The following is a 13,449-nucleotide window of genomic DNA, read 5'->3' on the forward strand; positions in this document are numbered from 1 at the left end:
GGGTGACAATGCTTGACTTCAAAAATAGACATTCCTTGTCGGTGAAATGCGTCGAGTAGCCCTTGTCACAAAGTTGAGAGACACTCAACAAACTGTGCTTCAACTCGGGTGCGTAGTTGACGTTCTCGGAACTTAGCACTCCATTTGAAACTGTTTCCTTTTGAGGGATCTTTCCACCATCCCCTCCGCCAAAGGAAACATATCCCCCATTAAAATTTTGAATGTTGTGCAGTTGGGAGATGTCTCTTGTCATGTGTCGGGAACAACCGTTGTTGACATACCATGGTCTGGCCACATTCCTCCGTAGATGCTCCTGCATAATGAGCAGGATCATTTAGATTTAGGGACCAGGTCATTACAACCCTGGGTTTACCCTTGACATTCACAAATTTATCTTTTTGATTTTTCAATTTTGAATTACAATCTGATGCACCGTCAGAAGATGACGATGATTGGACAAGTGTAGATTTGGGCACCCATTGATAATTAAGTTTTAAAGAATTTGTTGGATTAGTGTCTAAGTCCATAACTATTTTGGTATGTACTTGACCCGATGGTGCATTGTCCTTTTGGGTTGCCTTCACCAAAACAACTTGATAGGATGAATTATGGAGAGAAATGATTAAATCTGATTTATTAATATATTATGAGAATAATATATTAAAGGAGAAATCATATTGTTTAATTAATATTAGTCAAGAATTAATAAGAATTAAGTTTGTGACTAAAAGAGATTAATTAAACTTAAGGGACTGGAATTGTAATTATAAGATAATTGCAATTTGGGCTATGGATTGCCTTATATTAAGGAAAGGAGTCCATGGGTTGCTTAGGGCTTAAGCATCCAAATTAGGGTTTCCTTGTTAGATAACCCTAATAGCCTCACTATATATAGAGCCCTTATGCCCCAAAAACGTGGACAAGCTTCTTTCTAGGGTTTCCACACGTTTTGGGCAGCCTCCTTCTCTTCTCCTCATCATCCTCTTGCTCTTGGTGTTTGTGAACCATTAGAGGAGTGACATTTGTGACTCTAAGCTTTCTAAAGTCATTACAAGGAGAATTGTGATTGTTATTGCTACATAACAATCAAGGTAATATCTTAAACCCATTCTTATGTTAATATGATTACTTGTATGCTAGAATTAGGGTTTATAGTCTTGGATAACTTGCATGTACAATAGAGAAACTTAGATCCAAGCATTAGGGTTTGTATGAGCACATAGGATGTTCTTATGACCAAAACCCATCAGAATTCACAGGTGATTTAGAAATATTTTTCTTTTGCTTTGAGTATTTAGATTTTTGGCTAGGATTAGTCAAAGATCCAGATGCACCCTTTGACGAAATCGACCTTGGCTCAGCTGCATTCGGTTTGGGCAAAGCATATGTGGCTAGTTTAGTGAAAACTTGTTTATTCGTTTTAAGATCAACACATTTCTTATCATTATCAACTTTTTGATCATCATCATGAAGACGAGATTTCGAGGACTTTCTCGTTAGAGACCTTCCTCCCGAGTCGAAGGTTTAGCAGTGTAGTTGTGATTAAATGTGGGAGGGACACTCTCATAACCTATACCAACTTGCTTTTAATCCTTCCACTTCATTTGTTTCTCAATCATTGTTGCAAATTTGTCACTTGACACATCATATTTTTTAAAATGGAAATCAGCATTTTCAAAACGATTTTTCAATGTGTCAAGTTCGTTAGTTACAACAACAAGTTGTTTCTGAAGGTATCTATAATTGACACACTTGTTGCTATAGTCTTCTTGTAGTTTCCAAAAGTCCTTAGTCTTGGCTTCTAGTTCATCTTTTAAAGGTTTCTGGCCTTTCCTAAGGGTGTACCTCTCATACTTAAGGTCCTCGTTCTCCCTCTTTATTAATTCAATTTGCTCACGTAAATATTTGACAATATTAATACAAGATTGAGAACACGAGTTTTCACTAACCTTTAGTTTTGCAGGCTCAGGGGTAGTCTGCACCATAAGCACGAATTTCAGTTCCATCATCTCTGCCTCTGGGTCCACCTCAGCTTCTCCTTTTGGGATGTCATTTATCTGGGCAAGATGCACATTTTCAGGTCCTGAGATGTTCAGAGCATGAATCTATCCTTCCCAGTCAAACAATTGAGCCACTACTGCAATAATTGGTATCTGGTTGTTGGTGGTAGCTCCCCTGCTACTTCCCACGGGCACCATCATTCTTTCGCTATTCTCCCTCCTGTCTGGCTTCGGGCAATCTCTGGCAAAATGGCCAGGCTCGTGGCAATTGAAGCATCTAAGTATGCCCTTATTGAATGCCACTTTCTTTTTAGCATTCATTCCCCCAATTGTTTTTTTCTGTCTTCTTGGATAATTGCTTTGCTCTGAACACGTCCATAGCGATCTGTCATGTGATATTCATCTCCTTAACATCCTCTGGATGTATTTGATCCAAGTCAGCAAAGGATAGTTAAGGATGTAGCTCGCCAGCCACGAAGACGTTGTAGCAGTAGACAAGGCCGGTAGCTAAAGCCATGTTTTCATCACTTTCTTTGGGAGAAGGAGCTAAAGCAGATGCTTTTGAGGAAGATGTAGCTTGTGGATAAGATATTGACGATTGAACGCTTTGCATGGGTGGAATGACATAAGATGTTCGTTGAGGAGCAACAAAAGGTTGAACTTGTGGGGTAGTGAAGGATGAGAATGCACTGTTGGATTGAATCCCGAGGTTGGCCGTTGAGTATGAATTCACGTGATTAATCTCCCTCTGTTTGTCATCCAGGTCGCAAGCTTTAATAATTGCCATGGTTTCAGTGAGACTTAGACGGTTGAGGTCCTTCGTCTTCTTGATCACAGAAACGCTCATATCCCATGAATTTGGCAATGAGTTTAGCAGATTTTTGTAGATTTCAGACCTGGTGACCAAAACACCTACAGAGCTCATCTCGATTGTAAGAGTGATGAACCTCTGCAATTGAGGTTCTATGGATACTCCCAGAATATGTTTGAACATATTAAACTTATGCCTGAGCATATCCTGGCGACTTTTCTTCATGTCTTCGATGCCTTCATAAACCTCGATCAGTGCTTCCCATAGAGCTTTTGCAGAAGTATATTCTCGAAAACCCTAAGCAATTTCTGGTGATATGGCCATAGTGAGTGTGGCAAGTCCTTTCTCTTGTTGTTCAAATATCACAAAATCTTCATCAATATAATCTTCAAAAATTTTATCAACAACTATTTCATTCTCGAGGGTTGTGGTGATCCGGACTGTTCCTTTTAAGATACTTCTCCAGATTTTCAAGTCTTTCATTTTTATGTATTTTTCCATACACTATTTCCATTTTGGGAAACCCTCAGCATATAACAGTCTTGGAATGCATGTAGTAGTTCCCAAAATGGAGTCCAGTTGTTGATGAATGGTAGTGTTTTGAGATTCCATTTTCTTTGTTTTTTTTTTAAGTTGAATTAACAAACAAAATAAAATAGGAAAGTACAAAATGGAAATTGTTTAATGACCAAAGGGGTTTTACAGTCGTACAAGGTTCATGGTCGTACACTATTCATGGCAGTTCATGGTCGTACACGGTCAAATATGAAGGTTTCACGGTCAAAGGATGAAGGTTTCACGGTCAAAGGATGGAACATAGTCAAAATTGCAGTTCACGGTCAATCATTTTGAATGGTTCACGGCCGTACACTTGATCACAGCCGTAATCACTTCAACTGTTGCAACTGTAAACACTTAGATTTTGATGAAAACGGAAAATTGATCCCAATAGCCTTGAATCCTAGAACAAATGTAGAAATCAAATAATCAAGCTCGAATCACACACGAAAATGATGAAAACCTTGAGCCGTAAACACCAAAAACGAGTTGGACACCGGTTTGCTCTGATACCAATTGTAAAGTCCCGAATCTAGGAACTAAACTAGTGATCAAACAATTGGATCAAGAGGATGAACAATCAAGCACAAGAATAGAGAAGAGGAAAGAATTAATCAAGCACTACACACGTATTATAGCTGGGCCGCAAACACGTCAGGTACACCTTGACAACACACATACACCGTGAACACTCTCTGACAACGTCACTGACACATTCTGACAGACTCATATATATAGGGACAGACTTGACGTGAACAAGGTTCACGGCCGAACACGCGTTCACGGCCGTATACCCGTTCATGACCGTGAATGCTTTTACAACCGCAAACAACACCAAAATACACATTAACAGACCAAGACCCTATTAAGACCAATACAAATAGTTGCCTAGCCCAAACCACATATAATTATTTCCTAATAGATGCTTACTATGAGTGTCTCATCCTATTGCTCAATTGATTCTTAACTTCACTTTATGAGAGCTCTAAACACCTGAAAAGTTCCAGACTCATGTTCATTATGAAGTTGTTCTCACCAAATATTGTGGTTAATCTGAATGTTCCATTAGTGTGAACTAATTCCAATAGATACTCACATCACATAGTGATTTATTAATCATCTATCTGGCTAAATAGGATTTGCATTTATCATAAGACTCGATGTCAAATGATATCCAAAATCTGATCCAACTGGATACTTGGTAATGCATTTCTCATTTATATATCCAAGATAACGATTCCACAAATACATTTCACCCAAACCTTTGGATGTATTCGAATAAGTGCTTCTTATGGTTAGTTTGAATAATCCATTTGTTGAACTAATTTCAATAGATATTTGCACCACAATAATACACCTTATTCAAATATTATAATCAACTTTGAACTATTGCTAGTATACCAGTTTCATAGATTTCATGACTTTCTTTAAACATGTCAGAATGCTCCACATCTAAATAAGTCAGAACTATCTCATGAATCATAAACAATTTCAATTATAATACCATAGACTAAACATTTGAAAAGAATTGTCGTTTGATCCTACGAATGTAGCTAGGGCTTGGCATTCGTGATCAAATTATCTTCTCCATGTTTCAGTCTTCTTACTTCATTTTAGTCACTACACATTCTTACAAATGTCAGCACTTAATCCTTAAAAAATACTCAAGGTTTATAAGTAATGTTCTGATGGCATTATAAATCCATACATTTGATTGAACACCAAACATGAGATAACTAGTTATCTTTTGATCCTATGGAAAGTAGCAAGGGATCGTGATCCATTATCAAATTTAACTTCTTCATGTTTTAGTCCTTTCTCCTAAAATATACATTTAGGCATGTATGCTTTCTAAGTTATTTTCTTGACATGGAAATGAATTTAGCTATCAGAACATGTCTCAGAATAAGGCTACCTTTGTCCTTGGCATTTGGGCCTAGATTAGGTAAACCAACACTAATTTCCTTTTAAACCATGGGAAATTGGCTTTCTTCCTCTTGACACTTCTATTCATGATAGTAAATTTGTGAGTGGTTTGAAGTTTGAGTTTCTATGATTGGTCATGTTAGTTCCAAAGGAAACCTCAACATGCTACACAACTCCATTATGGGCATTCCAAGTTGTTCATTTACAAATCAGAATGAACTGATTATATGTATATGTCAACTAGCTGAATGACCCTAGTCAATATTGGATTTGGTGTCTAAGCCCCTAACTATAACTGGTATGTACTTGATTTTATAGTAGCATCGTCCTTTTGGGTTGCCTTCATTCATTCAACTTGACAGGATGACTAGTGGATAGAAAGTAGGATTTATTATTTGAAATAATAAATTGGTACTCAAAATGATTTTATTAATATATTATAAGATTAATATTATTTTGAATTCATATTATTAATTAGTATTTAATCAAAAATTAATTTTGGGGTTAAAAGAACTGATTAATAATTTGTTTTGCAAATCATTGATAGTTGCAGAACTGGGCTATTGGACTCATTAATAGGAGTGGACGAAATGCTATAGGGAGGCCTTATAGATTTTGTCCAAGGTATCATATGGAGGATTCCATGGGTTGCTTAGGCCTTAAGCAGGAAATTAGGGTTTCCTCCAGAAACCCTAGCAGCCCATAGCTATATAAATAACCCCACCACATGGAATTTTCAGCTATGCTTAAGAAACCCTAGCCTAGCTGATTTTCCACCTCTCTCCAATTCATCCTTTGCATTGGGTGTTTGTGACTCCATTAGAGGTGCAACACTTGGGGCACTAATCTTTAAAGAGTCAAGGATCTTCAAGTATTTTCTTGCACTACTAGAAAAATAGCCTTTTACGACGCGCAATTTATGATACGCACCGATTTACGATACGCAAAAGTGTGTGACCAAAAAATAATGTCATCTCTCTATAAATTTTAAGGATTTAGAACGCGCATTTTTGCGTGCCCTTAAATTAGTGTTAAACAAAAATACACGGAGGGCGCCTATAATAAAATGTGTGTCGTCTGAAGATGTCGCTTTATAAATTTTAATGGAAACACGGTTCCATCCTTTAATAGTTGGGGGGCGGGGGAAATGAAATCCTAAAAACTTAAAAACCCCGCCTTCCTTTTTCTTACTTTCCCTCTTGCCCTAATTATCGACGCTCCTTCTTTCCCCTCCCGAAATTGACGGCTCCCTACTTCTTCCCACCCGCTTCGACCATCATTACTTGCCATTCCTGGTCGCCGACGTCGATCAACGCAAGCACGCCACCAGCCGACAACCGTCACTCTCTCCTTCCCCTTTTCTCTATAAACCCTAATCCACCTCCACCACTACCGAATCTACCTCAACTCACCTCTGACCTCGACTCATCTGTTTTCGCCGGTGACCTCGGGCTCACTTGACCTCACCAAAGACTACAACGATTGTTCAAGCTTACAAGCCCTAGGTTAGATTAATATTGAAGTTTAGTATGATTCTAATTAGTTGATTTTGTTTAAAGCTTATCTTACACGAGATTAACCTCTTTTCTTTGAAGTCTCAGAGATCTGAAAAGAAGGCTACGAAATTTGTGAGAAAATGAAGAATTCAATAACAGATCAAGCCTTTTTCATCGAGAGTGAAGATTATGAGGAAGACAAGGACTCCATTAGAGGTGAAGACGATGGGAATGATTCGGAATTTTCAAATTATTCTGACGATAACCCTCAACATCAAAGAAAACCTAGTTCCTTAAACCCATCGTGACCTCAAAGTTACAGGTATGACCCCATCCCACTTTTTTGGATTCTACTTTAATTCCTTATACAATCAACAATTTATAAGATTCCGCTGAAATTCTGTAACAACAACTGCATTCAGATATATATATATATATATATATATATATATATATATATATATATATATATATATATATATATATATATATAAGGCCGGTGCTTTAAGAATCGAGGAAAGCGGGTCTTTAAAATTTATGAGATTTTTTAAGGAATTTTCTTAGAGTTATGAGGATTTTTTTTAGGGAATTTGAGATTTTGCCAAATCAGGGCTACCTAATGGCAGATCCATTTCTATGTTGGGTTGGGTTTTCTTTATGGGTCGGTTTTTATCTACGTGTTCCACCATCGTAATCTTCATGCTACGTGTCAGATATCTTGGACAGCTGCCTTCACACGCACACAAATTCATAATGTTGTCTTCCCAAGACAAGGCTTCTTCCCTAAGATATGCCACCACCATTTTCGCATACCTCCATTAAGTTACACCACTTCCACTATCATATCTCTCTTTTTCAAAACACACAATTACGTTTCCTCATCCCGACGATTTTCAGAAAATACCACCACCGCTTCATCACTTTTCCAAAAGCTTTTGTATTTCCCTTCCATCATGTTTCTTTCTGAATTTGTTTTATATATTGTTTGAGATACAGTGTTTTAGCATATTTGTATACTATTGATTACGTGTTCTTTATGTAAGATTCTGCATAGAGAAGAGACGATAGATTTTGTCTTTTGATCATATGCATTTAAATTGATTAGGTTTTTTGCTTTAATGAGATTTGATGCCATATGTTTGATGAAATGCCTAGGAAACCGTGTTATGGTTCATTTATACATGGAAGTATCAGAATACACTCATATAAGGTAATCTGAAATTAACTTCCCGCCTTTTTCACTTGCAACTGGTATGATTTGTTAGGATTAGATGTGAGGTGATTGCTTATACTTTGTTATCCTGGAGATTGATAGGGTTCATGTTTAAAGAAGAATTACCTTAACATGTAGATGACGGTGTTGGTTTCATTGAGGGGGTTAAGTATCAGAGTAAGCTAACAGATGTTAATGGAATTGGAGAAAAGAAAGAAGCAAGGTAAGAAATTGCTCTACAAATGATGATGATGACAAAGAACAAAATTAGCACCATCATCACCATGATGTAGAGGTTAACCAGAGTAACCATGATTTTACTTGTTACAACTATGGGGATATAAAAGTTCTTGTAGACGAAATATATCGAAGAACAGTCCCAAATCTTTAATAAGATTATGAGGATTAAAGAGGTTGTTGAGAATAGCCCCAATGAGGTATTTCTCTATTACCTAAGTAATTTAATAGAACAAATAAAATGAAGCATAGGCATATGAGGAGCACATCTTTTGGTTTCACCGACTTCAAATCATGGAAAACTCCCTGAGCATTGCAATGGTGGTGGTTTTAAATGAAAAATCCATTATTTCATATTTTTATTTATATTGACCAAACGATGCATACCATTTTTGTTAAATGGGATAAACTTGAAGGCTCCAAAAGAGGTAATTTTCCTTATTTTAAGTAATTTATAACAGCTTATGCTCTGGTCATAATCTCTGCAAGTTATTCAATTGTTTTTTTTTTCATAAGAAGCCATTATTTTCTATCAATTTTGTCTAACTATAATTAGAATATCATTTTAGTTAAATAATTAGTTCTCTTGTTTATGAGTTAGAAAAATCAAGCATTTCCTTTTGAGTTAAATACTATCGGTTGTTCAATTTCAATCATAATAAAAAATTGGAATGTCTCTAAGTAGATTCACAGATGTTTAACTAAGGAGAGTTAAAATTAGAATTGGATGTTGATGGAGCTTGTTTGAATCTTAATATGTTAGATCCTGGTCGACATCGGGAAGTTGCCACAAAGGAGAGAAATGAAAGGTAGTAATGAAGGATGGAAGAACTTCTTTTCTGTTTATAACAAGTTGGTTGGGTCAGCTTGAGTAACCCAACAAAGAGGTCACCTGAAGCACTCATCGCTTTCTTGAATACATTCAACGTTGTTGATGAATTAAAGGTGAGCCACATTCTTTTTAATAAAATTTTATATGAAACTAATTGCTATGGAGATTCTGATGACAATGAAGGATTTTTCTTATAATTTTTTTTTCATAAAGCGGTAGAGAGACATCACAAAATGGAGTATATTATGAAATATAACAAAAATGACTGTCATGTTTTAAAATATATTACCAATTATGAAACAAAATCTATCTTCTATAGAAGTTACTTTACTCTATTTTAGAACTTTGCATATAGGTGAGATTATTCAATTGCATTCCCAGGATGTCATACGTTTGTAGACTCTTCTTAAATAATCCATGTAAAAGGAAATTGCAACAATTTGTTTTCCTGTTTCTTGATTTCTATCCAATATGACTAACTTTATGTTTTAAGATCCATAAAATAAGGTCACTCACACAGAGACACATTTATTTGTATAATCTTATATATATATATATATATATATATATATATATATATATATATATATATACTCATCTTGACCATTAGGTCCATGACTATACATAACATCATATATAAAAACAAGTTTGTAGCCTTTGATGTTATATAGTTTTAATAGACTAGAACAAAATCATTAATTACCAGCAATTTAAATGACCATCTATGTAAAATGAGATGATGATGCACTCCTGAAACAAGTCTGACCAATGGCATCTATATTGGGTATCTACATAGATTAGATCCACAAACTATTAAGTTGGAGCTAAGATGCAATATATTGGAGGCTACACACACATTTATACATATTATGTGATTCTTTGCTTTATTAGTTCAGTTGTTTAGGGTGTGTGGGGGTATTTTCGTAATTAAAGGAGATCAGGCGACAACATGATGGATGGCGCTAGAACTGAAACACACTTGAGTGACCATTTGTATAATAATGTGTCGACTACTTGATACTTATATTGTAGAAAGCTGTGTTTCAACCATCACAAACTTGTGAACACATAAACTATCCAAAATTGGCCTAAATGAAGAGAAGTGGCAATTTACTTTCATTTTATCGAGTGTTGTAGCATTTTTAATTTCGGTCTTTAAAATTATAGCATCATATTAAATACAAAACGACATTGGGCCGTCCTTAGGACGGCTTTTTGACTTCCCTAGTATATATATATATATATATATATATATATATATATATGTGTGTGTGTGTGTGTGTGTGTGTGTGTGTCTATGTGTGTGTAAATTACTTGAATTGACTTCAAAAAAAACATAATTCTTGGTGCAGGGAAAAGAGCAAGTTGAATGCTAACATAAAATGCGTTAACTGCACTTGGGGACATAAAATGATGGTGCTGAGGATGTGATTGTCATGATTAATTCAACCAAGAATTCAAATTCCATCTCGTTTATTGGAGGGGTTCTTTGTGAAAAGGCCTCGATGTTGTTTCAAGTGAGTGTTGTGTATTGACTAAAATGCCCCTCATTTTGGTTAGTGCCTTATATTCTTGTAATTTTTTTTGTTCTAGAATGTCCCTCCGGCTGTTTTGGTCCGCTTTTAACGGGAGCATCAATCAGAATGGGCCGCTTTTAATGTGAATGCTTATCTGCTTCCTCAGTTAAAGCTAACCCATATGGGTATCCCGAGATGCAGCCCACAAGGTTTATCAAGTCTCAAATTATAATTCCATTTGGCCGGACAATTGAACATGAAGAGGTAATGAGAGATAAATCCTTCCATTTTTTTAGTCTTGTAGTTTATTAGTCTTGTATCTAATTTTTACTTTTTTAAATTCATTAGAATTCTAGTTTACTAGTCTTGTATCTAAATTTTACTTTTTTAAATTCAATAGAATTGTAGTTTATTAGTCTTGTATCTAATTTTTACTTAAAAAAATGGTAGCTATGTAATTGCGTTCCAATTTCCTTTCAAAATTTATTCGTGTATTGCCTTTGTTTTCAAAGAAGCATGTACTTTACTCCGGTTGCTGGAGCATTTAAAAGAATTGCAAATTTGAAAGAATTGTTTTCATGTTGCTGGAGCATTTAAAAGAATTATAATGTAGGTTGGAGCTGAGAGATTTGACAAAGAATATTCATATGGCATACATCACAATTTTGGTAAAGAAAGAAAGAGAACGGTAATAACGCTTCAATTTTTTTGAAACCATTTTACTTTCTTATTAACTGGAAAAGTGTTTAATTTTTGTGAATAACAAATTGTTCTGTATCAAAATTTTAAATTTCTTCTATCTAACAAGTTGCTATCTAACCCTGCAGGAATGTTAGCAATGTTCATGAAGCATGCTTTGCCAATGAAGATGGTAGCTTACATTAGCACATATATCAATGATGGTCCTGAATGTTTTGACTTTGAGATGTCCAATTCTATCCTGTGGTGCTGTTGTTGGTGTGGACATGGTCAATGTGAATTGGTAAATGTATTTTTTTTTTAATTTTATAATCAGGATATTATTTATTTGGTTTGGCAAATAACATGCAGAACTCCAAGTTCCTTTAGTTTGTTTCAAAGATGAGTTGTGGGGAATTGAATATTGAGGATAACCAAGTCAGGCCTGCAAGTGGGTGCAAGTGGGGACTGGGTTAATAAATATCTTAATCTTATCAACAGGTATCATATTTTGGCATGGCTAGAAGCTTTGGAGGAAACGAGACTCAAGCAAAAGTAAACACACAGAGAGTTGTTAGCACATAGTAAGCTAGATGATGCAATTGTATATAAATGAGTTCATTTTTTTATAACATTTACTTACTTTTGGAATAATTATTTGTATTTGATATATTAGTGAAATGAATTATCTTTGTTATTTATGGTATTTTATTTTGTATTATGACATTTTTAATGTATTATTTAATTTGAAAATTAGTAAATCTATAAATAATACTTTGTTTAAATATCTAAATTTACGATACGCAAAAATGTGTGTCATCTTCATTTATGACATGGCCTTTCTTACAGGGGCTTTCTTGATACGCATTGCGTGTCATTAACACGCGCGTCGTAAGGTTACGACACGCGAATGCGTGTCGTCTTCCTTTATGACAGGGCCTTCCTTGATACGCATTGCGTGTCGTAAACGCGCGTCGTAATTGCGCGTCGTAAATGAGCGTCGTAAATGCGCGTCGTCTCTCTTTATGACAGGGCCTTCCTTGATGCGCATTTGCGCGTCGTCTGAGCCTTTTACGACGCGCAATGAGCGTCGTAAAAGGCTGTTTTTCTAGTAGTGTTGTTATTACTATATAACAAGTGAGCTAATATTCTAATACTAATTTTATATGAATTTCAAATCTTGTATGCAAGATCTAGGGTTATTGCTTTGGTGTTCTATTTTCATGTTCAATAGAGAAAAACTTAGATCCAAAACAATTAGTGTTTCATGATCACATAGGAATTTAGATATGCTCATAACCCAACAGTCAACTCCTAATTCAAGGAAATTCCATTTTACTTTAATATGTCATGTTACAACATACATTTGACAATTGCTCTTTCTAACATATTAGAATGCAATATCTGGAGTAACCCAGGAAATCTTTATCACAAGCATCACAATCTTTCTTTGCGTTTATGAGGACTATTCCCAAAATATGAATTTGACAAGATTGATCATCTGCATAGCTAATCCTTTCATGTTTGAAGTAGTAGATTTTAGTGCATAAGGTTATAGTCATCATGCAATATAAAATTCCATTATAGTTTGTTTTACTTATCCTTAGAAAATAATCACCCTAAATAAAATTATTTTAGAAGGCTAGGATCCATATTTGGCTCCATGATGTGTAAACGGATGTCGTAAACACACCATAAATTTATTTAGGTAGGCAAAGCCTTTTGCCAATTTTTATCAGTATGAAATTCCTAGATCTTTGAGATTCATTGACTAGCAATGGCATGTTAATCTCAGATTATGTTCATATCAGATTAAATGACGGGTCGTCATGGATCACTGAACAGATGGTGAATTGACCATACAAAATCGCTTGCTCCCCGACTCAAGTTACGCTTGAGATTCGCGAGTTCCACATCATTCTCTAACTATACTCTCAAATTGACATGTGTATTAACCACACGAGCTCCAGCAACAAGTTACAAAAAGAATGTGCAACTTTTATGGATAACATAAGATTCATATTAAGTAGATTGAGAATAAACCATGGAAAATTGCATGGCCCTCGGGTCAAGTTACGCTTGGTATAAGAGCCTAGGATGTTTTTCAATTGAATTGATGCAATAGTGAATTGTCCAAGGAACAAGAAAGTCGAAATTTGATTTCTGGAGCTTAAACTTAAT

This window comes from Lactuca serriola, chromosome 8, assembly GCF_051521515.1.
Source record: "Lactuca serriola cultivar US96UC23 chromosome 8, Lser_US96UC23_V15, whole genome shotgun sequence".
Classification (NCBI taxonomy): domain Eukaryota; kingdom Viridiplantae; phylum Streptophyta; class Magnoliopsida; order Asterales; family Asteraceae; genus Lactuca; species Lactuca serriola.